Genomic DNA, 27,985 nt, shown 5'->3' on the forward strand with positions numbered 1-27,985 from the left:
CCAGCCTGGCCAACGTGGTGAAACCCCATCTCTACTAAAAATACAAAAATTTAGCCAGGCAGGGTGGCACTCGCCTGTACTCCCGACTACTCAGGAGGCTGAGGCAGGAGCATTACTTGAATCCAGGAGGTAGAGGTTGCAGTGAGCCAAGATCACACAACTGCACTCCAGCCTGGGTGACAAAGAGAAACTCTGTCTCAAAAAAGAAAAAAAAGTGATGATGTGAATCTGAAACTGCTGGTGGTCACAGATCCACCTTCATGATGAAGTCAGATTTATCCTCCAAAGCAATTTCACTATGTATAAATAAGCTTTTCTAACAGCTTGTTGACATATAATTCACATTATAGGAAGAAAGGTCAGTCAAATTCTTTATAATACATAGGATTCATCCTTTTGCTGTATAAGGTAATAATCACAGGTTTCAAGGATTAGGAGGTAGATCTCTTTGGGGTCCATTATTTAGACTTTCACTTAGGATGAGACCAGCCTACCATGCTGGCCAGGCTGGTTTCACTTAGACTTTCACATAGGGCTATTGTGAGCATGAAGTGAATTAACACATATAAAACTTGTATATAGATAGCCCTCAATAAATCCTGGCTATTGTTTTTATTATACATTTCCATAACACACCTTGTTTTTTGGCCATGTCATGTCTGAGCCCTCTTCTTTCTTTGGGGAAGGTCCTATTTTATGGATCTCAATAGGATGTGGAAGCCCTGTTTGCATTACTAAAGTTGAAGAGAGAATGCATTTTCCTTCCACCCGCTTTCTTCTAGTCCAGGAGCCAATGAACAGGGCTTGGCCAATAAGTTGCTCAATCCTGGGACACTGGAGTCTTATTGTACTCAGTGTGAGATTATTAAGGACTGTAACAGTGATATCAAGAGTTTGACAGCAACGAGTGTCTACTGGAGGTGTCATGATCTGACTTTTCTTGTGGCAAGGTATGATCAAGACTATCTAGCTTCTTATGGCCAGGCATGGTGGCTCACGCCTGTAATCCTAGCACTTTGGGAGGCCGAGGCGGGTAGATCACAAGGTCAGGAGTTCGAGACCAGCCTGACCAACATGGTGAAACCTCGTCTCTACTAAAAAGACAAAAATTAGCTGGGCGTGGTGGCACATGCCTGTAATCCCAGCTACTCAGGAGGCTGAGGCAGGAGAACTGCCTGAACCTGGGAGGAGGAGGTTGCAGTGAGCCAAGATCGTGCCACTGCACTCCAGCCTGAGCAACAGAGTTAGACTTCGTCTCAAAAAAAAAAAAAAAGACTACCTAGCTTCTTTTGGCCAAATTGCTTTCTATTCATTTCCCAAGACTGCCCTTCCTGTTTTCCCTTTCGATTAGTTACATAATCTCCTTCTGATAAATTCCTTTTCTGCCTTAGTTATCCCACTTTTGGCTTCTAATGTTGTAATCAACAACCCCGGTTGGCATTCTATTGGGATTCTAGTGGTCTGCTGCTTGCAGCAGTTAATTAACTACTATTGTTCGACTTTTGGATTGCTGTACCCTGAAAGTAAGAAAGACTTCATAGACTTGATTAGAACAATTTCACAGCACTGAAAAATTCCAGAAAGAGTTAACTGATTATATCACTTACAGTAAGAAACCAAAAATTCCAGTTTAGATTTTCCAGTTCAAAGCAAATTTTAAAATTCAGAACAACTGTGAAATGTGGCAGAAAGCCCTTCTGCCTGTACCCAGCAATTTGGCACTGCAGAACACCAGATTCAGACATATATTAATTTCAACAAATGGTACAGGGACAACTGGATATCCATACACAAAAGAATGCAATCTGACCTCCAAGCCGGGCATGGTGGCTTATTGCTGTAATCCCAGCATTCTGGGAGGCCAAGGTGGGCGGATCACCTAACGTCAGTAGTTCGAGACCAGCCTGGCCAACATGGTGAAACTCTGTCTCTACTAAAATGAAAGAAAAAAAAAAAAGTCAGTTGGGCATGGTGGCACATGCCTGTAGTCCCAGTTACTTGGCAGGCTGAGGCACAAGAATCTCTTCAACCTGGGAGACAGAGGTTGCAGTGAGCCGGGATCATGCCACTGCACTCAAGCCTCAAGCCTAGGCGACAAAATGAGACTCCGTCTATCCTACCTTACACTACAGGTGAAAATTAGCTCAAAATGGATAATAGACCTAAATGTAAGAACTAAAACTATAAAACTCCTAGAAGAGGCTGGGCATGGTGGCTCATGCCTGTAACCCCAGCACTTTGGGAGGCCAAGGCAGACAGATCACAAGGTCAGAAGATCAAGACTATTCTGGATAACACGATGAAACCCCGTCTCTACTAAAAATACAAAAATTAGCTGGGTGTGGTGACACGTGCCTGGAGTCCCAGCTCCTCGGGAGGCTGAGGCAGGCGAATCGCTTGAAGCCAGGAAGTGGAGCTTGCAGTGAGCCGAGATCAAGTCACTGCACTCCAGCCTGTGTAACAGAGCAAGACTCTGCCTAAAAAAAAAAGGGGGGGGTGGCGGGGCGGGGGACAGTGGTGGGACGGCAGGGTGGAAAATTAAAAAACAGAAAAATGAGGCCTGGTGTGATGGCTCAGGCCTATAATCCCAGCAATTTGGGAGGCCGAGGCAGGTGGATCACCTAAGGTCGGGAGTTTGAGACCAGGCTGGCCAACATGGTGAAACCCCATCTCTACTAAAAATACAAAAAATTAGCCGGCTGTGGTGGCACATGCCTGTAATCCCAGCTACTTGGGAGGTAGATGCAGAAGAATTGCTTGAACCTGGGAGGCAGAGGTTGCAGTGAGCTGAGATCGTACCATTGCACTCCAGCCTGGGCAACACAGAGAGACTCTGTCTCAAAAAGGAAAAAAAAGAAAGAAAAGAAAAAGTAAATAAGTTGGGGATATCTCAAAAGTAAAATCATGTATCTGAGAAGGGACTTGTTCAGAATATGTAAAGTGCTTTTACAACTCAATAATAAAAAGACATGTAGCTCAATTTAAAATTGGGCAAAGGCTTTGGGAGGCCAAGGTGGGAGGGTTGCTTGAGTCCAGGAGTTTGAGACCAGCCTGGGCAGCATAGCAAGACCTCATCTCTACAAACAATTTAAAAATTAGCCACACATGGTGACATGTGCTTGTAGTCTTAGCTTGTTGGGAAGCTGAGACAGGAGGATCCCTTGAGCCCAGGAGTTGAAAGCTACAATGGTCTTTGATCATGCTGCCATACTGCAGCCTGGGTAACACAGTGAGACTCTATCTCTTAAAAAACAAACAGGCCAGGAGCAGTGGCTCATGCCTATAATCCCAGCACTTTGGGAGGCTGAGGCGGGTGGGTTACCTGAGGTCAGGAGTTCGAGACCAGTCTGACCAACATGGTGAAACCCCGTCTCAATTTAAAAAAAAAAAGAATTTGAATGGACATTTGTACAAAGAAAGTATGCCAATGGCAAATAAGCACATGAAAAGGTGTTCAACATCATTAGTCATTAGTTATTAGAGAAATGCAAATTAAAATCACAAGGAGATGCCACTTCACACCCCTGACTTCCGTGGAAGGAGGGGGGTATAAGACATTGAGTTCAACCAATGATTGATAGCAAGCCAATGGCCAATGATTCAATCATTCATCTTACATAATGAAGCGCCAATAAAAACTCTGGACAGGACAGGTGCAGTTGCTCATGACTGTAATTCCAGCACTTTGGGAGGCTGAGGTGGGCGGATAATGAGATCAGGAGATCAAGATCATCCTGGCCAACATGGTAAAACCCCATCTCTACTAAAATACAAAAAAAAAAAAAAAAAATTAGCCAGGCATGGTGGCATGCGCCTGTAGTCCCTCGGGAAGCTGAGGCAGGTGAATTGCTTGAACCCACCAGGCAGAGGTTGCAGTGAGCCAAAATCATACAACTGCACTCCATCCTGGTGACAGAGTGAGATTCGGTCTCAAAAAAAAAACACCTCTGGACAATAAGGCTTGGTGGAGTTTCCTGCCTGGCAAACGCATCGATGTGTCACGAGGCTGATATGCCCTGATTCCACAGGGAGAAGGCACTTCTCAAAGCTCTGCACTTGAAACTCTCCCAGACCTTATACCCTGTCTCCTCATTTGGCTGGTCCTGACTTGTATCCTTTATAATAAAACTGTGTTTGTAAGTATATCACTTTCCTGAGTTATTCTAGTCATTCTAGTGAATTATCAAATCTGAGTGGGTATGGGAACCCTCAAATTTGTAGCCAGTTGGTCAGAAATGTGGGTGGCCTAGGGATGCCTAATGTGTGGCTAGCATCTGAAATGAGGGCAGTCTTACTGGGGACCATGACCTATAATTTGTGGGTTCTGTGCTAACTTCAAGTGGCTAGTGCCAGAATTTTACTGTAGTATACCAGTGGTATAAGAATATTACCTTCTATGGCAAAAGCTGTAATTAAGTTAAGGATCTTGAGATGGAGAGTTTATCCTGAATTACCCAAGTGGGGCCTAAATACAATTACAGTATCCTTGTAAGAGGGAAGCAGAGGGAGATTTGATACAGATAGAGTAGGAAAAGGCAATGTGACCACAGAGGCATTGAGGAAGAAGCAATGTGACTACTATCTCTGGGCACTCAATGCTGGTTCCTTGCCAATCAGGATAGAGTAACAGCTGTAGTGTCTGAATAGCAATTGCTACCCATCATCATTCCCCACCCCCACCCACAGGTGCTTGTCCATTGCTCCCTGCCAAAACCACTCCTTCAGTGTCCTGACACAGTTCATCTCTGTCCTTGCCTCTACTTCTTCCTTTTGCATCTACTGGTGGCTTCTCTCTCTATTCTTCTAAATTCCTCTTGATCTCTTCTTTCGTCTGAGGCAACTACCTCATGGCTTCTGCTTACTACCTTTTCTTTCTGTGTCTCTACTGCTATTTCATTCACAGTCACGTACCTTAAAAAAGATATGTTTAGGGCCGGGTGCGGTGGCTCACGCCTGTACTTTGGGAGGCCGAGGCAGGTGGATCACGAGGTCAAGAGATCGAGACCATCCTGGTCAACATAGTGAAACCGCGTCTCTACTAAAAATACAAAAAATTAGCTGGGCATGGTGGCGCATGCCTGTAATCCCAGCTACTCAGGAGGCTGAAGCAGGAGAATTGCCTGAACCCAGGGGGCAGAGGTTGTGGTGAGCCGAGATCGCACCATTGCACTCCAGCCTGGGTAACAAAAGCGAAAAATTCCGTCTCAAAAAAAAAAAAAAAAAAGATATGTTTAGTTTGGTCAAGCACTTTCTTTTGTTTTGTTTTTTGAGATGAGATCTCACTCTGCCACCCAGGCTGGAGTATAGTTGCATAATCACGACTCACTGCAACCTGGGCTCTAGCTCCTGGGCTCATGGTGGAGCCATGTTGCCCAGGCTGGTCTTGAACTCCTGGACCCAAGCGACCCAGCCACCTCGGCCTCCCAAAGTGCTGGGATTCCAGGTGTAAGCCACCACACCCAGCCTCTCAAGCACTTTCGGATATGGTGTCCTTGGTCAGAGCGCTCATTCTAGACCACCATATAGTGTTTAGGTTCCAATTACTGAATTCAAAAGAGTTATCTAATAGTCACTTACTTGAAAATGTTGATGTTTACAATATGCTGGAACTTCTATTCTTTGTAATATTTAATCTTAAGGTTGAAATTTTTCTTTCTTTTTTTTTTTTTTTTCACTATCAAGTTATGTGTATTATATATTTATTTAGTTCTCCCAAAAAATGTCTTTAAAGGTTACATTTTAATATTACATTTTTGGGTTTTACAAGAATGAACAAAAGAAAAACTCAGGTAGAGAATATATCTTCAATCTCTATCCATCATTAGTCAACAACATTTCTACTATATCATTCAGTGTCTCTTAGGAAAAAATGCATGACAATAATTCTTAGTGTTTAGTGCCTAGAAACACTAACGTAGACTTCTCTTGGTAAGCTATATGCTTTCTTTTACATACTCCTATCAGATTACAGAAATCACTCCATTTCCCTATTCTTCTGAAAAGCCAGGATTCACCAGTTGTAAAATTATCTTCCCTCTTTCAAAACACAATACAGCATTTGACATGGCTCTTATTTCCATGGTCTTTTACATACAATCATTTAAGGTAAGCCTAAAATCCTTTTTGGAAGTTGACAATTGTTATAACAAACATGTAAATTGCATTATTAATCCTACAGATAACACGCATTTCTCAATTGGATACAGCACATATGAAAAGATAAAGAAATTAAATAGACATTTAATTTAACTGCCATATAAATCAACAGAATGCAATTATTGGCCCCCTTTTAATCTTGGGTTGAAATCAATGTATACTAATCAACATTACAGTCAAATGGGACTTGATGTAAAGTGTACACCTGAACAATTTTAAGCTTATACAATAGAAAATCAAATATTGCTCATATTCTTTCCTATCTAAAAAAGCAGGAAGCAATGTACTATGGTGGCATTTCATAATTAATCGACAGTATCTTTGCAAGTCTTGAAATACAGAACCCATTTTTTTTAAATTACAACATTAATATCAAAATCACTAGGCATCGAGGAATTTTCTTCCTATTCTAATATTTCATCCTAATTTATTTTACCTTTCCATAACTCGTTTATGCCACTTATCTTGCCGGGGCTTTTCAGATTTATGAGGAAGCCAAAAAGTAGTAACACACAAATGAGATCTAGAAAAGCACACGATAGCTATAAAAACAGCTCATCCATCATCTCTACATTTTGATTCTAGAGACAGCGGTGAAAGGTGTTGTTTCCACACCACTCACCCTGCACACTTAAAAAGGTTTGCTCCATCACTTACACAACTGAAACTGACTGATTAGCGGCTAGAGAAAAATCGATACAAATATCCTAGAAAACACTAGCTTGTAAATTCATTCTAGCCCCAACCAAATCCTGGTCACCACTCGACATGTTTTTCTACGTATCTAAAATGCAACCGTGTCAAACCCAGCAAAATCAGCCCCCATTAATCCTAGGAATTTTTAAAACCTGAATCTCAGCAGAAGGGAGGAAGTGAGGAGGAAGGTTTCACAACGGTCTGTGGGAACAACGAGCTGACACCCAGAAGTTACCTGGTAAATCTTAAATTCACATGCAGAACTCTCCTCAAAAATAAAACACACACTGAGAAGGCAAAAATGGTCAATGATGTAGGCTTGAAAAGATTGTTTGGCTCTATCTACTAGCTCATCAATCGGGTAACTGGCCGAATTTCCTCTGGCATGTTTAGTTTTGCAGTAGGTACCAGCATTGAGACACCTTTAATTGTTTCCTCCACAACTTCTACCACACGATCTATCTATTGAACCCCAATGATACTCAGTCCTTTAAGGTAGTCCTGGCGAGGCTGGGCTTGAGGAACACATCCAGCGAGTGCTATTTTCTTGTTCTCCTCTTGAGCTTTTAGCTAAAAAGGGCACTTGCAGTCCTCAAAGAAAACAGAGTGATGTACACAGGAGATCTCTACCTGCTGGCTTCTGAGTTCGCTGAGAAAACAGAAACAAGAAGAAGGAACTGCTGTTTCTTTACACCATCATATCTATCAGACTCCCTGTTCTGTATCAACACATTGGTTTTCCCACCTGTTACAACAAATCAGCTGTCCTCACTCTCTTTTTTTTTTTTTAAGATGGGGTTTCACCATGTCAGTCAGGCTGGTCTTGAACTCCTAACCTCAGGTGATACGCCCACCTTAGCCTCCAAAGTGCTGGGATTACAGGCATGCGCCACCACGCCCAGCTGAGGTTGAAATATTTAAATGTCAACCTAAAAATGTGCAAGGGGGTACACAATTTTTCAAAATGGTTTTCGAGGCTATGCAACTATAACAGTTGGCTCCTTGCCCAACTTCTTTTTTTGTTAGAGTAAAAAATGGGGATCAGACCAGGTGCAGTGGCTCACGCCTGTAATCCCGGTATTTTGGGAGGCCAAGGCAGGTTGATCACCTGAGGTGAGGAGTTCAAGACCAGCCTGGCCAACATGGAGAAACCCCATTTCTACTAAAAATATAAAAATTAGCCAGGCATGGTGGCATGTGCCTGTAATCCCAGTTATTTGGGAAGCTGGGGCACGAGACTCGCTTGAACCCATGAGGCAGAGGTTGCAGTGAGTAAAGATCATGCCATTGCACTCCAGCCTGGGTGACAGAGTGAGTGAGACTCCATTCCCCCGCCCACCGCAAAAAAAGGAAAGGAAAACTAACTTAATATAAGCACCAGCACTGGGGGAAACATTCTGACTTTATTCATAAGAAGAGTTATGCAAAGCATTTGAAAGACAGTATCTTGGTTAATTCCTCCAATTAACCCGTGATGCAGGTTCATTTTACAGGTGAGCAAACTGAGGCTCAGAGAGGTTGTGACTAGATGAGAGCTACACAATGTCAGCCATAACAGAGCTGAGATTTGAACCTGCATCTGCGGGATCCCGTGTCTGTGTTTCAACTGTATCATTCTCCTATTTGGCAGAGAGAATAGAGGCCTCCCTGCCTCTGATCTCTAGGACTGTCAGTGGCAGCACCAGTGGCAGCCAGCAGCAGCGGCAGTGGTCAGATCCACACCAGCGGACAGGAGGCTGAGCAACAGCTCCGGGGTGATGGCAAGAAGGTCCAAGGCACGGTGGTACCTGTTGTCAACACTCAGATTCTGTTACCTGTATTGGAGGAAGATGGAGTGACCTCTGGTGGCCTAAGAAAAGCCACTATGCCCATAGCATGTTGAGAGCTAGGAAGGGAGGTCTCTGCTGTCTTGTCCTTTCTTAGTGGATACAATTGTGATTCGTCAGGAAAAGGTGGCGGGCAGGGGGAATAGTTGCTACTACCTCATTATTCTGCCTTTGCTCTGTGATCTTTTGACACTCATGGCATTCAGCTATACATCTCTCCTTCTCCTTTTAATTTGTCATTCTCTGCCAACTTTCTTTTCACTCCCCCTCAAAAGTAACACAGTATATTGGCTAAGTTCATGGATTCCAAACTTGGACTTTTTGAATCCTGGCCCCATTCCTTACTACTGTATAGTCTTGGATGAATTACATAAGCTCCCCATTCCTTAGTTTCCTCTTTTAAGTCCTACCTTGCAAATCTGCGTAACTCTAATCTGATCCATTCTTTTTATTTTATTTTATTTTTTTTTTTGAGACCAAGTCTTGCTCTGTCACCCAGGCTAGAGTGCAGTGGCATGATCTCAGCTCACTGCAATGTCCACTTCCCGGGTTCAAGTGATTTCCGTGCCTCAGCCTCCTAAGTAGCTGGGATTACAGGTACCCGCCACCATGCCTGGCTAGTTTTTGTATTTTTATTAGAGACAGGGCTTCACCATCTTGGCCAGGCTGGTCTCGAACTCCTGACACTGTGATCCACCTGCCTCGGCTTCCCAAAGTGCTGGGATTATAGGCATGAGCCACTGCACATAGCCAGACCCATTCTTTTAAATAGCTGCATTAAATGTACCATAATTCATGAAATCACTACTTGAATAATGAACATTCTCTTTAATCTCAGTATTTAGCTACTGCAAATGATAGCTAATAAACATGCTTATAAATATATTCCAGTGCTTCTCTCTTATAGGATACCTGCCCTGAAGTGGGATTTGTAGATGAAAGGATACATTTTTATTTTTGATAGCTCATGCTGGAATGTACTCCCAAAAGGCTGTAACAGTTTACAGCAATATATAATAAGATATCTTTGGGAGCCGCGGTGGCTCCGGCCAGTTGTCCTGGTGCTTGAGGAGGCGAGGCTATGAGTTCAAGGCCAACCTGAGCAACATAACAAGCTCTCGTTGATTAACAACAGAAAAAAAGATATCTTTTTCAGCAATTCCACCAGCAATAAATGTTATCCAAACTTTTAAACTTTCACAGGCTGATAAGTAAAAGCGATGTTTCATTGTTACTTTAACTTGCATTCAGTCCCCTTCTTGTCAGTTTGTAGGAATTCCTTCTATGATAAATGTTAACACTCTGTTCTCTTGATAACTTTTGTTTGTTTGTTTGAGACAGGCGGAGTCTCCATCTCCAGGCTAGAGTGCAGTGGTGTGACCTTGGCTCATCGCAACTTCTGCCTCCTGGGTTCAAGAGATTCTCATGCCTCAGCCTCCCTAGTAGCTGGGATTACAGGCACTTGCCACCACGCCCAGCTAATTTTTGTATTTTTAGTAGAGATGGGGTTTCACCATGTTGGCCAGGATGGTCTCGATCTCCTGACCTGTGATCCACCTGGCCTCCCAAAGTGTTGGGATTACAGGCATGAGCCACCATGCTTGGCCTCTATTGCATTTTTACCTCAGATATGTTGTTTGTTTACAAACTTATTTAAAGGTTTTATTTCATCAAATACAGTTGGTGCTTAAACAATGCAAACATTAGGAGTGTCAATCCCCGTGCAGTTGAAAATCCACATATAACTTCTGACTGTCCAAAGCCTTCACTACTAATAGCCTACAGATGATGGAAGCCCTAATAATAATTTAAATGTTGATTAATACATATTTTGTATGCTATATGTATTATATGCTGTATTCTTACAATAAAGTAAGCTGGAGAAAAGAAAACTTTATTAAGAAAATCCGGGGCCGGGCATGGTGGCTCACGCCTGTAATCCCAATACTTTGGGAGGCCGTGGAGGGCAGATCACAAGGTCAAAAGATAGAGACCATCTGGCTAACATGGTGAAACCCCATCTCTACTAAACAAATATAAAAAATTAGCTGGTCATGGTGGTGCATGCCTGTAGTCCCAGCTACTCGGGAGGCTGAGGCAGGAAAATCACTTGAACCCAGGAGGCAGAGGTTGCAGTGAGCCAAGATCGCACCACTGCACTCCAGCCTGGGTGACAGAGCAAGACTCCGTCTCAAAAAAAAAAAAGAAAAAGAAAATTACAGCCAGGCGCAGTGGTTCACACCTGTAAGCCTGCCCAGCTCTTTGGGAGGCCGAGGTGGGAGGATCACTTGAGTCCAGGAGTTTGAGACCAGCCTGGGCAACATAGCGAGACCCTGCCTCTATTTAATTTTTTTTTTTTTTTTTTTTTTTGAGACACAGTCTTGCTCTGTCACCAAGGCTGGAGTGCAGCAGCACAATCTCAGTTCACTGCAACCACCACCTCCCAGGTTCAAGCAATTCTCCTACCTCGGCCTCCCAGGTAGCTAGGATTACAGGCATGTGCCACCACACCCAGCTAATTTTTTGTCTTTTTAGTAAAGACGGGGTTTCACCATCCTGGTCAGGCTGATCTCAAACTTCTGACCTCAGATGATCTGCCCACCTCAGCCTCCCAAAGTGCTTGGGTTACAGGCACGAGCCACCACACCCGGCCTATTTCCATCTTTTAAAAGGACAGGAGAATTGCTTGAACTTGGGAAGCAGAGGTTGCAGTGAGCCAAAATCGCACCATTGTACTCCAGCCTGGGCAAAAGCAAAACTCTGCCTTAAAAAAAAAAGTAAGTAATAAGGAGGAAAAACTATACTTACTGTACATTAAGTGGAAGTGGATCATTATAAACATTTTCATGTTGAGTAGGCTGAAGAGGAGAAGGAAGAGGAGTTGGTATTGCTGTTCAAAGGCAGCAGAGGGAAAAGAGATGGAGGATGTGGAAGGGGAGGCAGGAGATGCAGGCACAGTAATTTAAACTTTCTAGAAATAAATTTTAAATTTTAATATCTGTCTGTCTGACTTTTGGCTTTTCATTTCTCTGACACTGTTTCTATATAGTATCAATCCTTTTTCCACCATTTGCTTTCATTTCAGTGACCATATCATGGAAGAGTCCATGTTGTAAAAGAAGTCAAAGGCAGGGCCAACTATGGTGGTTCATGCCTGTAATCCCAGCACTTTGGGAGGCTGAGGCAAGAAGATCACTTGAGGCTAAGAGATCAAGACCAGCCTGGGCAACATAGTGAGACTCTGTCTCTACCAAAAAAAAAAAAAAAAAATTAGCTGGGCATGATGGCATGCACCTGTAGCCTGCAGTCCTAGCTATTCAGAAGGACTGAGAATCCCTTGCGGCAAGCAGTTTGAGGCTCCAGTAAGCTCTGATTGTGCCATGTACCCCAGCCTGGATGGTGACAGAGTAAGACCCTGTTTCTAAAAATTAAAAAATGAAAAAATAAAAAACCCAGAAGCCAAAGGCAGTCTCCCTTCTTCCAGACTGTCAATGTCAGCTTGTTTTCTGGGATTACTTCTTCCACGACTTCTTCCTCATTGTCTAGCACTGGTTCAGAAGCACTCATCTCCATCAAGGCTTCTCTTCATTCCTCTGGTACAGTATCTATTAGCTTTTGAATTTCTCCAAGATCTGTATCTTGAAATCCTTTACCTTTCACCTTTTTTTTTTTGCCATATGCACAAGTTCTTTCATTATTTATTTGACTGCTTCTGTTATAATTCCTGTAAAGTCATATACAACGTCTTGACACAGTTTTGTTCCAGCAGGAATTCATTGTTCGTGTCTTGATGGCTTTCACGGTTTTTTTCTGTAATAACAATGGTCTCTTCAGTGGTGGAATCCTTCCAGACTTTCATGATGTTCTCTCTACCCATGTTCTCTTCGACAGCACTGACGATACTTTCCATAGTGTACTGCATGTAATGAGCCTTCAGGATCCTTATGAACCCCTGATCTAAAAGCTGAATTACAGACAGTATGCTTGAGGGCAAACAGACCATCTGGTTCGCTTCGATGTTGAACTCATGGTGTTCTGGGTGGCCAGGCGCACTGTCCAATATGAAAAGAATTTTAAAAGGCAGTCCCTTACTGGCAAATTACTTCCTGACTTCAGGGACAAAGCATCAATGGAATCAATCTAGGAAAAGGGTTTTTGTTTTATAACCAAAAGACCAGTAGCTGGTGTTTACTTTTTCCCTTCAAGGTTTGGGGATTGGCACCTTTATAGATAAGGGCAGTCCTGATCATAAACCCAGCAGTGTTTGCACAAATCAGTAGAGTTAGCCTCTCTCTTCCTGCCTGAAATCCTGCTGCTCACTTCTCTTACTTTCTAATAAATGTACTTTGTAGCATTTTTTTCCCCCAGAATATGGCACTTTCATCTGTATTCAAACTGTGTTTAGGCAGATGCCTTTTCTGTTCAGTGATTTTTTTTTTCTTTGTGAGAGAGACAGAGTCTTGCTGTCACCCAGGCTGGAGTATAGTGGTTCAATCATAGCTCACTGCAGCCTCAAATTCCTGGGCTCATGATATCCTCCTGCTTCAGCCTCTTGAGTAGCTGGGACTAGGACTACACATGTGTGCCTCCACACTTGGTTAATTTTTTTCATTTTTTTCTTTAGATACAGGGTCTCACTGTGTTGCTCTCAAACTCCTGGGCTCAAGTGATCCACCCACCTTGACCTCCCAAAGTGCTGGGATTACAGACATGAGCCACTGTACCTGGCCAATAAAATCATTGGCCAAGTATCTGGAAGCTCCAGAGGAGCATCTGGAAACTCATCTGCTGCCTCTTGGTTGGCAGAGGTTACTTCTCATTATCTTGACTTTTTTTTTTTTTTTAGATGGAATCTTCCTCTGTCGGCCAGGCTAGAGTGACATGGTGCTATCTTGGCTCACTGCAACCTCCAACTCCCAGGTTCAAGCAATTCTTCTTCCTCAGCCTCCTGAGCAGCTGGAATTACAGGCACCTGCCAGCACACCTGGCTTATTTTTTGTATTTCCAGTAGAGAGGGCGTTTCACCGTGTTGGCTTGACTGGTCTCAACTCCTAACCTCAGGTGATTTGCCCACCTTGGCCTCCCAAAGTGCTGGGATTACAGGCATGAGCCACCACACCTAGCCGTTTTTTAAGCCAAACCTCTTTCTAAAAATGTTAAACCATCTTTGGTTGGCATTAAATTCTCCAGTGGTAGATCCTTAACCTTCTTTTTGCTTTAAATTGTCATATAATAACTTTCCTTTTTCTCAAATCATATTTGTCTATAGGTATGCCTTTCTTTTTCTCTTTCAATTTTGTATATTGTTTTAACTCTAGAGACAGGGTCTTGCTATGTTGCTCAGGCTGGTCTTGAACTCTGGCCTCAAGTAATCCTCCTGCCTAGTCCTCCTAAAGTGTTAGGATTATAGGCATGAGCCACTGTGCCTAGCCAGTAGGCCTTTAATATAGAAATCCTGCACCCACATGAAAAGCTGTATTTTCTTTCTTTCTTTTTTTTTTTTTTGGAGTTTTTTTGAGTTTTGCTCTTGTTGCCTAGACTGGAGTTCAATGATGCAATCTTGGCTCACTGCAACCTCCGCCTCCCAGGTTCAAGTGATTCTCCTGCCTCAGCCTCCCAAGTAACTGATATTACAGGCATGCCCCACCAGACCCGGCTAATTTTTTTCTTTTTTATTTAGTATAGAGTTTCACCATGTTGGTCAGGCTAGTCTTGAACTCCTGACCTCAAGTAATCTGCTTGTCTCAGTCTCCCAAAGTGCTGGGATTACAGGCGTGAGCCACCGTGGCTGGCCTGAAAGCTGCAATTTCAATACAAGATGAAAAGGTATTTCAAAGATTAAAAAAAATTTGATAGCTCATGCTTGTAATCCCAGCACTTTGGGAGGCCGAGGCAGGTGGATCATCTGAGATTGGGAGTTCGAGACCAGCCTGATCAACATGGAGAGACCCCATCTCTACTAAAACTACAAAATTAGCCGGGCGTGGTGGAGCACACCTGTAATCCCAGCTACTTGGGAGGCTGAGGCAGGAGAATCACTTGAACACAGGAGGCAGAGGTTGCGGTGAGTGGAGATCGTGCACTCCAGCCTGGCAACAAGGTGAAATTCTGTTTCAAAAAAAAAGTTTTTTTAATCAGTCAGGCACAGTGGCTCATGCCTGTAATCCCAGTGGAAGGCTGAGGTGGAGGGATAGCTTGAGCCCAGGAGTTCAAGACCAGCCTAGACAACACAGGGAGACCTTGTCTCTATAAAAAAATTTTAAATAAAGTAAATCTGCCCACCTTTTTTAAAAAGGTATTTCAGCTGGGAGCAGTGGCTCATGCCTGTAATTCCAACACTTTGGGAGGCCAAGGCAGGTAGACCACCCCAGGTCAGGGGTTTGAGACCAGCCTGGCCAATGTAATGAAACCCTGTCTCTACTAAAAATACAAAAAATTAGCTGAGCATGGTAGTAGGCATCTGTATGATCCCAGCTATTCAGGAGGCTGAAGCAGGAGAATCGCTTGAACCAGGAGTGGAGGTTGCAGTGAGCTAAGATCGTAGCATTGCACTATAGCCTGGGCAAAAAGAGTGAAACTCTTGCACTTCCCAAGACCACTCTGGCCCATCACACCCCCATCCTGTGCCTATAAAAACCTGAGACCCAGCAAAGCACCATGGCTGATGCCTGTAATCCCAGAACTTTGGGAGGCTGAGGTGGCGGGATCATGAGGTCAAGAGATCCAGACCATCCTGGCCAACATGGTGAAACCCCATGTCTACTAAAAGTACAAAAATTAGCCAAGCATTGTGGCAGGTGTCTATAATCCCAGCTACTTGGGAGGCTGAGGCAAGAGAGTCACTTGAACCTGGGAGGCGGAGGTTGCAGTGGGCTGAGATCACTCCACGGCACTCCAGACTGGGTGACAGACCAGTTCAACCTGAGACCCTAGCAAGGCACAGAAGGAGGCACAGAAGGGGCTGGACATCGAGAGAAGCACATTGGTGGAGGAACATACAGGCATCTGGACTTGGAGAGGAACACACTGGCACTCACATTCCAACTGACCGGTGGAACACTGTGGAGTTTGGCTGGGGCAGTCTGAGGACAGCCAGGCTGTCAAATGGCTCAACTCCAGGGGAAAACCAATCTCTCTCTGGCTCTGCCATCTGCTGAGAGCTAATTCCACTTAGTAAAACCTTGCACTCATTCGCCAAGCCCATGTGTGATCTGATTCTTCTGGTACACCAAGGCAAGAAACCCTGGGATACAGAAAGCCCTCTGTCCTTGCAACAAGGTAGAGGGTCTAATTGAGCTGACTAACACAAGCTGCCTATAAACAGCAAAACTAAAAGAGCACCCTGTAACACATGCCCACTGGGGCTTCAGCTGTAAACATTCACCTCTAGACACTGATGTGGGGTAGGAGCCCCAAAGCCTACCCGTCTGTTTGCTCTCCTAGAGGTTTGAACAGTGGGGCACTGAAGAACCCAGCCACACCTCCATGGCACGCCCTGCAAGGGGGACAAGGGAACTTTTCCCCTTTCATTTGTATGTGTAAGTTTTGATAAATTTTAACTTTTTCTTTCTTTTTGAGACTGAGTTTCGCTCTTATTGCCCAGGCTGGAGTGCAATGGCTCAATCTCAACTCACTGAAACCTCCATCTCCCAAGTTCAAGCAATTCTCCTCCCTCAGCCTCCTGAGTAGCCAGGATTACAGGCATGCGCCACCATGCCCAGCTAATTTTGTATTTTTAGTAGAGATAGGGTTTCTCCATGTTGGTCAGGCTGGTCTCAAACTCCTGACCTCAGGTGATCTGCCTGCCTTGACCTCCCAAAGTGCTGGGATTACAGGTGTAAGCCACCGTGCCTGGCCACTTTTAACTTTTTATAATAGATTTTTGTGTATTTTATGAGAGTAAATGATAAAGTAGGCTAGTTTCTACACATATTTTACACATTCATGACATACTCAACATTTTCCTCTTTTTTTTGCTATTCTAAGCTTGTTCATCTGTGAGTTTTTTCAAATTGTCACAAATTTCTAAAAACTTTTTCAATATGTTTATTTTTTAAAATCTCATATAAGTTGATCCCTACAGTTGAAACCTGTGTTGCTCAAGGTTTAACTCAAGTTCTTTCTTTTATAATAGCTGGTTTTGCTGCTATGGTTAAGAAGGTCTACTTTATACTTTAATTGTACATGAGGTCTCTTCTATTTCATTCTAAGATCTTTGTTCTTTAATTGTATGTTTTCATTTAAATGTAAATGTTTAAACCATCTTTTTTTTCTTTTTTCTTTTTCCTTTTTTTTTTGCCCAGGCTAGAGTGCAGTGGCGCAATCTTGGCTCACTGCAACCCCTACCTCCTGGGTTCAAGCCATTCTGAGGCCTTGGTCTCCCAAATAGCTGGAACTATAGGCGTGCACCACCACACCCAGCTAATTCTTGTATTTTTATTAGAGACGGGGGTTTCACCCTGTTGGCCAGGCTGGTCTCGAACTCCTGACCTCAGGTGATCTGCCCATCTTGGACTCCCAAAGTGCTGGGATTACAGGCATGAGCCACCATGCCTGGCCTAAACCATTTTTTGAAATGGTATCAGATAGGGGTCAAATTATCTTCTTTCACAATTATTTTTCTTCCATATGGAGAACCAGTTCAATAGCCTCATTTCCCAAATGAACCAATTTTTTCCCTGGCTATAACAACACTACTGTCATATAGCTGAATTCTCTTCCATACCAGTTCTAGATTTTTTTTTTCTTTTCTTTTCTTTTTTTTTTTTTTTGAAACAGTGTCTCCTTCTGTTGCCCAGCCTGGAATGCAGTGGCATGACCTTGACTCACTGAAACCTCTGCCTCCCAGATTCAAGGGATTCTCTTTGCCTCAGCCTCCTGAGTAGCTGGCATTAAAGATGTACCACCACACCCATATAACATGGTTTCACCATGTTGGTTAGGCTGGTCTTGAACTCCCGACCTCAGGTGATCCACCTGCCTTGGCCTCCAAAGTGCTTGGATTACAGGCATAAGCCACCCCTCCCAGCCAACTAATTTTTGTATTTTTAGTAAAGACAGGGTTTCACCTTGTTGGTTAGGCTCATCTCAAACTCCTGACCTCAAGTGATCTGCCTGCCTAGGCCTCCCAAAGTGCGGGGATTATAGGTGTGAGCCACCACACCTGGACTCTAGATTTTCTATTCTTGTACATTTTTTTTTGAGATGGAGTCTGGTTCTGTTTCCCAGGTTGGAGTGCAGTGGCGCGATCCCAGCTCACTGCAACCTCCACCTCCCTGGGTCAAGCAATTCTCCTGCCTCAGCCTCCCAAGTAGCTAGGATTACAAGCACGAGCTACCATGCCTGGCTAATTTTTCTATTTTTAGTAGAGATGGGGTTTCACTATGCTGGCCAGGCTGGTCTCAAACTCCTCACCTAGTGATCCACTGTCTCAGCCTCTCAAAGTTCTGGGATTACAGGTGTGAGACACCACGCCTGGCTTAGATTTTCTATTCTTCTCCACTATTCTATTCCTATGCCATTATCATACTAATTTGATTAAAGTAGGTTTATGAATGTCCTGGTATCTGGTTAAGCAAGTAGTTCTCCTTCACTGTACTCCATGTTCATACTTTCCTAGTTTATTCTAGGGTATAAATTCTTCCTTATGGATTTAAGATCATTTTCATGATTTCTTAAAACTGCCTGCCTAGCCGGGTATCGTGGCTCATGCCTGTAATTCCAGCACTTTGGGAGACCAGGATGGGTAGATCACTTGAGGTCAGGAGTTTGAGATCAACCTAGCCAACATGGTGAAACCCCAGCTCTACCAAAAATACAAAAAAATTAGTCAGACATGGTGGTGTGCACCCATAATCCCAGCCACTCGGGAGGCTGAGGCTGGAGAATCTCTTGAACCTGAAAGGTGGAGGTTGCAGTGAGCCGAGAATTTGCCGTTGCACTCCAGCCTAGGCAGCTGAGCAAGACTCCAACTCAAAAAAGAAAAAAAATTAGCCAGGCACCATGGTGCAAGCCTGTCATCCCAGCTATTCAGGAGGCCGAGGCACGAGACTCACTTGAACCTGGGAGGAGAAGACTGCAATGAGCCAAGATCACACCATTGCACTCCAGCTTCGAAACCATTGACAGAGCTTCACACCATTGACAGAGCGAGACTCCATCTCAAAAAAACAAACAAACATGGCAGGGCGTGGTGGCTCATGCCTGTAATCCCAGTACTTTAGGAGGCCAAGGTGTGTGGATCACCTGAGGTCTGGAGTTCAAGAACAGCCTTACTAACATGGAGAAACCCCATCTCTACCAAAAATACCAAATTAGCCAAGTGTGATGGCACCTGCATGTAATCCCAGCTGCTCAGGAGGCTGAGGCAGGAGAATTGCTTGAACCCAGGAGGTGAAGGTTGCAGTGAGCCAAGATCCTGCCATTGCACTCTAGCCTGGGTGACAGAGTGAAACTCTATCTCAGAAAAAAAAAAAAAAGAAGAAAGAAATAAGAGAGGTGTGGTGCAGTGGCTCACACCTATAATCCCAACACTTTTCAGAGGTCAAGGCAGGAGGATTGCTTGAGCCCAGGAGTTTCACACCAGCCTGGGCAACATACCCTGTCTTAAAGAAAAAAGAAATCATTCTCAATAATATAAAATACCTAGGGCTTGGTATGATGGAACTTCCTGTAGTCCCAGCTATTTAGGAAGCTGATGCAGGATTATTTGAATATAAAAACTCAAAGCCAAGGCCAGGCGCAGTCGCTCATGCCTGTAATCCCACCACTTTGTCTCTACTAAAAATACAAAACTAGCTGGGCGTGGTGGCACATGCCAGTAATCCCAGCTACTTGGGAGGCTGAGGCAGGAGAATCTCTTGAACCTGGGAAGCAGAGGTTGCAGTGTGCTGAGATCGAGACATTGCACTCCAGCCTGGGCAACAAGATCAAAACTCTGTCTCAAAAAAAAAAAAAAAATCTAAAAAATTTAAAAAATAACTTTTTTACCAGGCAGGGTGGCTAACACTTGTAATCCCAACACTTTGAGGGGTACTAAGGCAAAAAGATTGCTGAGGCCAGGAGATGGAGACCATCCTGAGCAACATAGCCAGATTCTGTCTCTACAATTTTTTTTTTTTTTTGAGAAAGTACAGCGTCGAGACCTTGGCTTATTGCAACCTGACTCCTGGGCTCCAGCGATCCTCCTACCTCAGCCTCCCAAGCAGCTGGGACTATAGGTGCATACCGCCACACCTGGCTGACTTTTGTATTTTTTTGTAGAGATGATGTTTTGCCATGTTGCCCAGGCTGGTCATGAACTCCTGGGCTCAAGTGATCCACCCACCTTTGCCTCCCAAAGTGTCGGGATTACAGGTGTGAGAAAAAAAATTAGCCAGGCATGGTGACACTTGCCTGTAGTCTCAGCTACTCAGAAGGCTGGGGTGGGAGAAAACCTTGAGCTCTGCAGTTTAAGGCTGCGGTGAGCCAAGATTGCACCACAGCACTTCAGCCTGGGCGAGAGAGGGAAACCTTGTCTCTACAAAAAATTGTTTAAGATAAAAAAGTTAAAAATCAGGCGCGGTGGCTCACGCCTGTAATCTTAGCACTTTGGGAGGCCGAAGCAGGTAGATCATGAGGTCAGGAGATCAAGTCCATCCTGGCTAACATGCTGAAACCTAATCTATACTAAAAATACAAAAAATTAGTCTATCGTGGTGGCACATACCTGTAGTCCCAGCTACTCCGGAGGCTAAGGCAGAAGAATCACTTGAACCTGGGAGACAGAGTTGCAGTGAGCCAAGATCGCACCACTGCACTCCAGCCTGGGTGACAGAGCAAGACTCTCTAAAAAAATAATAATAATAATAAAATTAAAATCTTTTTTTGAGACAGAGTCTCACTGTGATACCCAGGCTGGCCTTGAACTTTTTTTTTTTTTAGACAGAGTTCTGCTCTTGTTGCCCAGGCTGGAATGCAAGCATGGCATGATCTCGGCTCACTGAAACTTGTCTCCCGGATTCAAGCCAGGTGGTAAGCCACCACGCCCTGCCTCATAAACGATTATTAAATCAACTTTGTTTATTCAGCTCCTCAATTCCTCTTTTTTTGCCTATTAATCAGTATTAAATCTGTTTAATCACAGTATTATTGTAATTCTATCAAGTTCTCCTTGCCTTGCTTTCTTTGTTTTTCTGTCTTTCTTTTTGTTTTCTGCCCTTCATGCCATAATATATATATATATATATATATATATATATATATATATATATATTTTTTTTTTTTTTTTTTTTTTTTTCCTCCTTGCCTTTCTAATAGTTTGTTGTTGTTATTGTTGTTTTGGGTTTTTTTTTTTTTTTTTTTTTGAGACAGAGTCTCACTCTGTCACCCAGGCTGGATTGAAGCGGCGCCATTTCAGCTCACAGTAACAGGGTTTCTGTTGGCCAGGCTGGTCTTGAACTCCTGACCTCAAGTGATGCACCAGCCTCAGCCTTTCAAAGTGCTGCGATTACAGGTGTGAGCCACCTTGCCCAGCCAAATGGTTTTTGTTTTACATATTTAGCTGTCATGATGCTTGGATTATGATTATTATAACTTTATATTAGGTCTTTCGTTATTACATATCATCCCATTTAGTACTTTTACTTTAGGTTTCTCCTGATATTCACACTGCCTCTCCTCCTTTTCCCTCATTTGCATTTCCAAGGTATGCCTTGCCAACTTCATTGTTTTTTTCTTTTTATCACTGTGTTTTGTTTCTTGCATATAGTACATAGTTGGGTCGTTTGTTTGTTTGTTTTGAGAGGGAGTCTAGCTCTGTCACCCAGGTTGGAGGGCAGTGGTGCAATCTCAGCTCACTGCAACCTCCACCTCCCCGGTTCAAGCCATTCTCCTGCCTTAACCTCCAGAGTAGCTGGGATTACAGGTGCCTGCCACGTTGCCCAGCTAATTTTTGTATTTTTAGTAGAGACAGGGTTTTACTATGTTGGCCAGGCTGGACTTGAATGCCTGACCTAGTGATCCGCCTGCTTCTGCCTCCCAAAGTGCTGGGATTACAAGTGTGTGCCACTGTGTCCAGCTGGGTTTGTTTTTAATTCAATCTGACTGTCTCTTTTAGTGGCATAATTCTGTTTATTTACATTTAGCACCAATTGATAACACTTTAGTTCTGCCAATTTTTATTATGTTGATTATTTATTTTACCTTGCTGATGCCACTGTATCCTTTTCCTTGCTTTTTTCCTTTTTTCTTTTTTTTCCAGGCTGGAGTGCAGTGATGTGATCTCAGCTCATTGCAACCTTCACCTCCTGGATTCAAGCAATTCTCCTGCTTTAGTCTCTCCATAGCTGATTCTCCACTTCTGGCTAATTTTTGTATTTTAAGTAAAGACGGGGTAGCACCATGTTGACTAGGCTGGTCTCGAACACGGACCTCAGGTGATCCACCTGCCTCAGCCTCCCAAAGTGCTGGGATTACAGGCATGAGCCCCCGTGCACAGCCGTCTCTTCCATTTCAATTATTTGTTTTAGCCATTTTATTATATATCTCCAAAGAGTCTATCAATATCCAATGAGAAATATATGTATTTCCATAGTCTATCAGTATATAATAGACATCCAATGGATTTTTTTTTTTTTTTTTTTGAGACAGAGTCTTGCTCTGTAACCCAGGCTGGAGTGCAGTGGCTCAATGTCAGCTAACTGCAGCCTCCGCCTCCCGGGTTCAAGCAATTCTCCTGTCTCAACCTCTGGAGTAGCTGGGATCACAGGTGTATGACACTACACTCGGCTAATTTTTGTATTTTTAGTAGAGATGGGGTTTCACCATGTTGGCCAGGCTGATCTCGAACTCCTGACCTCAGGTGATTTGCCTGCCTCGGCCTCCCAAAGTGCTTGGGATTACAGGTGTGAGCCACCAATCCTGACCTCCAATGGATATGAATGTACTATCTGAAATTTATTATATATAACATATATTAATACATAAACATAATTATGTAAACAAAATATATGTGAATATACAAACATACATATTTTATTATAGCTCTGTTCCTCTGCAATCATATGTATTTTATTTTATTTTATGCACTTAAAAACATTCAGAGAAGGGGTGTATGGCACACAAGGAAAGGCTAAGAACTTCCATCTTAGACAATCCCAGCTGCCCCCACAACTTCAGTAACTATTTTTCCACCAATGGCTCATCTGAATTTTTTTCTCCAATACAGATCTCTCTTGAATTCCAGACCCGCATATTTATACAAATACTGCCACCTGAGAATCCCAAGTGAGGCTTTAAAGGAACCTCTAATACAACATCTCCAAAACAAAACTTACTTTCCTCCACAGTCTAATCATCTTCCAATTAAAACTTTCTCAGAATATGGTGCTGGGAAAGCCGGTAGCCTAGTCCATCTCCCTCACCTCCATACCTAATCCTCACCAAGATCTGTTGATTTAATCACCTAAACTTTGTTCATTTCCGTCTACTTTCCTCATAGTGTGGGCGTGGAGAGTACTGGTGACCTTACTTGTTTTAGTGGAATGGGAAGGGCACAGGTCAGGTAGACGTAGGTCAGCGTGGTGAGTGGGAGGTACAAAAAAGGAGAACATAAATATAGACAATTCCCTTGGAAACTTTGGACAAAGAATCCTGGAAGATTTTGGAAGAGGGTGTCTTTCTTTCCTTCAGTCCCAATACCCCTGGCACCAGTAAATAGGCAGAGCCTCAGGTTTCTTGCTGAGCTTTCGCAAGGTAAACTAGTATAAAAAAACCCGCCTCTCCTCAGTGAGGATATGAAAGAATTTGTGTGTGCCTGGAAGTGGGAGGTTCCTGTAATATTACAAAACTAATACAGCGAGGGGTGCATCTGGATGGATACAGTAATCTCTTTATTGATTTCTTTCATTCATCCCTGTTCTCCTCCAAACTGTTTTCAAGGAAGCAGCCAGGAACTTCAAATGTAATTTCTGATCATATTTAAACTCCTTCTTCTGCCTTCCTCACTAGTTTTTTCTCCCTGACTCTCCAAATTTGTCCTCTGGACCACGGCCACGGAGACGTATTTTGATTCCTCACACTATGGTCTCTTCTATCACAGGCCTTCATATGTGCTGTCCCCTCTGCTGTCTCTGCCCTTTCGTTGCTTAATCAACTCCAACTGATTCATCAGCTCTTAGCTCAAATGTCCTTTCTTCAAGGAAGTTTTCATTGCCCTCCAAGACAGGGTAGGACTCCTGACTTTAATCACATCCTGTCCTTTCCTTCATAGTACTCATCATCATTTGCAGTTACATATTTGTTGTTGTGATTATTTGATTAACATCTGTCATCTCTAACAGCCGAGGCCCCTAGGAAGGGAGGCAGGGGCCCCTCTTTTCATACCATAGTATCCTCAACCACAATACTAATATAGTCCAATGCCTGGCAAGCAAAAGATACTCAACAATGTGTGTGTATGTGTGAGCTTGTGTATAACTGGTCAAGGGCCTGGATATGCAAAGCAAAACAAACATGGACTGTGGTGATCTCACAAGGAGATACTAAACTGAGTGACTATTTCAGAGCTCCATGAAGGACATCTTTATGGTTAGGCCTCTGTCATCGGCAGCATATAATAGGATATACCATCTACTCGTTTGGTTTCTCAATCATTTGAATCCACCCACACTCAGCAATGTGGCCTCTCAGCTTTCAGAGAGAGAGAGAGAGAGAGAGAGAGAGACCAACCTCCAACCTTGAGATAATTGCCTTTTATTTTATTTTATTTTATTTTTGAGACGGAGCCTTGCTTGTCACCCATCTGAGCAGTGGTATGATCTCAGCTCACTGCAACCTCTGCATCCTGGGTTCCAGCAAGTCTCATGCCTCAGCCTCATGAGTAGCTGGGATTAGAGGCATATGCGACCAGGCCCACTAATTTTTGTATTTTTAGTAGAGACGGGGTTTCACCATGTTGGCCAGGCTGGTCTTAAACTTCTGACCTCAAGTGATTCACCTGCCTTGACCTCCCAAAGTGCTAGGATTACAGGTGTGAGCCATCATGCCTGGCCCCATTTCTTCTTTTGATCAGTATATATTCTGCACCTAATGCATTTAAACACTGTATTGGGGGTGGAAAAACACAGATGAAGGAGGCCTGGCTATTATTCTCAAGGAATTTATAGTTTTGAGGCATAGTCAGATAAACAAATTATAACTTCCTCTTTTATTTATTTATTTATTTTTTAGATGGAGTCTTGCTCTGTTGCCCAGGCTGGAGTGCAGCGGTGTGATCTCAGTTCACTGCAACCTCTGCCTCCTAGGTTCAAGAGATTCTCCTGCCTCAGCCTCCTGAGTAGCTAGGACTACAGGTGTGTGCCACAGGCCAGGCTAATTTTTGTATTTTTAGTAGAGACAGGCTTTCACCATGTTGGCCAGGCTGGTCTCAAACTCCTGACCTCAGGTGATCCATCCACCTTGGCCCCCACAAAGTTCTGGGATTACAGGTGTAAGCCACCATAGCTGGCCAACTTCCTCTTTTAAAACACTAATATTACAAGGCATAGTCAAAAGTTTTAAAGGATCACAGAGAAGACAGTGACTATCAAAGCTTAGTAAAACCCTAGCTTATGGAAGTCTTGGGTGCAGCGGTTCGTGCCTGTAATCCCAGGAGGCCAGGAGGTGGAGCCCAGCATGGGTAATATAGTGAGACCTCTCTCTCTACAACAAATTTAGCAAATTTAACTTAAAGATGAAAAATTAGCCAGGTGTGGTACTGCAGAGTCCTAACTACTTGGGAGGTTAAGCCCAGGAGTTTTCAGGGCTGCAGTGAGTTATGGTTGCACCTACACTGCAGCCTGGATGACAGAGTAAGACCCTGTCTCTAAAATTTAAAAAAAAAAGTGTTATTTAGAATGACTACCCAAGGGGCATACTTTTCAAATCGTCTAAGCTCTAACTTAGAACCTGTTTACACCATAAGAAGGCAATTTACTTGGCCCACATTAGACAAGCCCCTTCAAAAATAACCATCACTAGGCCAGACACAGTGGTTCATACCTGCAATCCCAGCACTTTGGGAGGCCAAGGCGGGCAGATCATTTGCAACAGGGAGTTCAAGATCAGGATTTCTAGAAACCCTGTCTCTACTGAAAATACAAAGATTAGACGGGCATGGTGGCACACACCTGTAATTCCAGCTACTAGGAAGGCTGAGGCAGGAGAATCGCTTGAACCCTGGAGGCAGAGGTTGCAGTGAGCTGAGATCACCCCACTGCACTTCAGCCTGGGTGACAGAGCAAAACTCTGTCTTAAAACAAACAAACAAACAAAAAACATTATAAGGTTGCTTTTTATATCCTTGGCTTTCATTAGCCATAACAGAAAGTATGCATATGAATTTCCCTTTTGCATTTGTTGTTAAAATCTTCCTAATTGCTTTATTAAATCATTCACTGTTTCCTAATTAGAAACTACCTTTAGAGTTTGTTATACAAGACAAAAAAAAAAATCTATGATGTCTCTTCTGATTAACTCATTCCTTTCAGATGACAAAATCTATTCAACATGGACTGTGTTTTCATTTTTTCCCTAGCATCCAGGAAGCTGAGAACTACCTACATTCCTTCCTTCCTTTCTCTTTCTATTTTTTTTTTTTTTTGAGACAGGGTCTCACTCTGTCTCCCAAGTTGGAGTACAGTGGCACGACCTCAAGGTGGGGAGTCCAAGTGATTCTCCCCTCTAAACCTACCCGTAGCTGTGATTACAGGTGTGCACCACCACACCCAGCTAGTTTTTGCATTTTTAGTAGAGACAGGGTTTCACCATGTTGTTCAGGCTGGTCTCAAACTCCTAGCTTCAAATGATCCACCTGCCTCAGCCTCCAAAGTGTTGGAATTACAGGCATCAGCCACCATGCTCGGACGAGAACTACATTTCAAATTCAGTGACAGTCATGTTTAACCCCAGGATAATTGTGATCTTTTTCTCTAGTCCTAATATTCTATTTCTAATTTTCTAGCCTATTGTAAACCCCCTTTATGCTCTTATGGACAAGAGAGGAGATAAAATTAACATTTGGTATGCTGATTTTAGAATTATTTCTGCAATTTTACAAAGACAAATGCAAAAATACATGCCCTATGTTATGATATTTAAAGAATTTGTAGCGGTTACTCCAGGTACACTGCTTATGGGATAGCCCTGTTCCACAAGGAGCCGGGGGAAAAAAAAGTTTGTAGTAACTGAAGAGGACCCAGAGAAAAGCAATAGAAAAAAGAACAATGAATGGAGACTGAGGTAGTATGCTCATATTCTCCAACCCAAATATTGTAGCACATTGGTCTATTGTAGCACATATTAGCATATGCGCTAATAGAAATGAATATCTGACATTCGGACTGTTCTAAAAAATCCTGGAGATACGTTGAAGACAGATCCCAGGAGTCATGGTCATTATTCAATATATAATAAGATATGAAAAGTTACAGAAAAGCTTTAACCTTTTTTGGATCACAGACCCCTTTGACGATCTGTTGAAAACATCGGAACTGCTCCCCAGAAAAATACAGGCACGTAGAGTTTCAGAAAACAGAACCCTCCTATTACCTATTTATTTTTCCAGAATATCAAAAGCACTTTCCGGCTGGTATTGTTGTCAAGAGTTCAGAAAGACGATGAAGAACCTGAGCTGCCAAGTCAGATGGGAAGGATGGCAAATCAGCTATCAGTTGAAGTTCTTAACAGTCTGAAGCCATTCTTAAGACGGTTTAAGCCAGTGGGTGCTCTGTGTGTGTGTGTGTGTGTGTGTGTGTGTTCTCAACTTTTTAAAGTAACAGATCCCTTTGAGGAGCTGCTTAAAGTATGGGTCAGCTATCTCAAAAATACTCCTGCAAACACCCCCACCCTCGCTCCTACCCCACAAATCTGCAAATAATTTCACGGGGTTCATGGACTTCCTAAAGCCCATCCTCTGATACTTGATGTAAGTGCAGACTTCCCAGGGCTCAGCGAAATGCCCTTGATGACCTTTAACAATCACCTTCTTTTATCATGCGGACAAGAGCGGCCTAGAAAGAGGTTCTTGGAATCACCAGACCCCCATGGACCCTCATCAGGCCCCTTCAAGCTTCCCCTCCCCCACGCCTGCGCAGCGCAGGTGCGAAAACCTTAGGGGGCACCCCGGCGCGACACCCCGGAGCGAGGAGGAGGGCTGGGACCCTGGGAGGGGCGGGGGTGGGGGTGGAGGCCTTCCTGGTGTTGCTTGGTGACCACGCTCTCCGCCCAGACCGTTCCATTTCCTCAGCAGGGGGCGCCGCGGGCCCGGCCGGCGCTGACCAGCCTCGCAG

The 27,985-nt window shown here is 43.6% G+C and overlaps 1 long non-coding RNA gene across 1 annotated transcript; it reads right to left on the reverse strand.

Moving 5' to 3' along the window:
• Window positions 1-2,538: 2,538 nt before the first annotated feature.
• LOC144576976 (uncharacterized) lies at window positions 2,539-27,859 on the reverse strand. The gene is made up of 3 exons (XR_013519938.1): window positions 27,679-27,859; window positions 27,246-27,327; window positions 2,539-7,501 (listed from the first exon to the last, which is right to left on the reverse strand). It is a non-coding gene; the product is annotated as an uncharacterized LOC144576976 (long non-coding RNA).
• Between the last annotated feature and the right edge of the window lie 126 nt (window positions 27,860-27,985).

The sequence above is a fragment of the Callithrix jacchus genome, chromosome 7 (assembly GCF_049354715.1).
Source record: "Callithrix jacchus isolate 240 chromosome 7, calJac240_pri, whole genome shotgun sequence".
NCBI lineage: Eukaryota > Metazoa > Chordata > Mammalia > Primates > Cebidae > Callithrix > Callithrix jacchus.